The following is an 877-nucleotide window of genomic DNA, read 5'->3' as shown; positions in this document are numbered from 1 at the left end:
CGCGCGATCGGCTCGAGGTTATCCTGAGTCACCAAAGCGGCCGGGGCGCGCCCGGAGACGCGTCCCGGATGGGTTTTGGGTCTGATAAATGCACGCGTCCCCGGCCCTCGCGGGCCGGGTCGGCGCTCGTTTGCATGTATTAGCTCTGGAATTGCCACAGTTATCCAAGTACGGGTGGAGCGATCAAAGGAACCATAACTGATTTAATGAGCCATTCGCAGTTTCACTGTACCGGCCGTGTGCACTTAGACCTGCATGGCTTAATCTTTGAGACAAGCATATGTTACTGGCAGGATCAACCAGGTAGTAGCCGTAGGAGAGCCTCGCTCTGACCCGGGGTTCACGCGGCGCGGGTCCCGGTTTCCACCCCCCGGGGGGAGTGGGACCGGGGCCACTCTCGTGTGGCTCTCCCCTCTCGTAGGCTGAGGGGCGGCCGGGTGGGCCGTAACCGAGGAAAGGTGCGTTTCGCGGGGCCGGGTGGCCGCGACGGGCCGGGGGCGTCTCCGCCCTCGGTCGCCGAGGCCCTCGCCGGCCGCCGGTGGCGGACCTTCGCGTCTGACGGACCGTCTGAGTCTCCCGCGGAAAGGGTCGGGCGGGCTCCGGAGAGCCCCCCTGGAGGCGAGAGCGCCGGGTCGGGGAGGAACCGACCGCCCATGGCGGCCGACGCGCTAACGTCGGCCGGGCGGAGGCCTGCCCCAGGCGCAGTTCGATTTCCAGAATCTCAGGGCCATGACACACAAAGCGTATCCGGGCGTCACCCCGTAACGGGTCATTAAGGCTGAGACGTGGGCGGCCCTGTCCCGCCCGGGGTTTCGTTTAGCGGCCGACGCCGGTTCGTTTTGCGGCCGAACGACGCCGGTTCGTTTAGCGGCCGAAC

The 877-nt window shown here is 66.6% G+C and overlaps 1 non-coding gene across 1 annotated transcript in view; it reads right to left on the bottom strand.

Annotated features, from left to right (window-relative positions):
- The window catches only part of LOC135766039 (18S ribosomal RNA), a 1,855-nt gene extending 1,549 nt beyond the window's left edge, over window positions 1-306 (bottom strand). Inside the window, exon 1 of the ribosomal RNA XR_010541283.1 lies at window positions 1-306. This exon is cut by the window's left edge and continues 1,549 nt beyond it. This is a non-coding gene — a ribosomal RNA (18S ribosomal RNA).
- Window positions 307-877: the final 571 nt, after the last annotated feature.

The sequence above is a fragment of the Paramisgurnus dabryanus genome, unplaced genomic scaffold (genome assembly GCF_030506205.2).
Source record: "Paramisgurnus dabryanus unplaced genomic scaffold, PD_genome_1.1 h2tg000302l_1_107586__unordered_in_group14, whole genome shotgun sequence".
In the NCBI taxonomy this organism is placed as follows: domain Eukaryota; kingdom Metazoa; phylum Chordata; class Actinopteri; order Cypriniformes; family Cobitidae; genus Paramisgurnus; species Paramisgurnus dabryanus.
The sequence above is the reverse complement of the archived record's forward strand: the minus strand, read 5'-3'. Positions and strand labels throughout refer to the sequence as shown.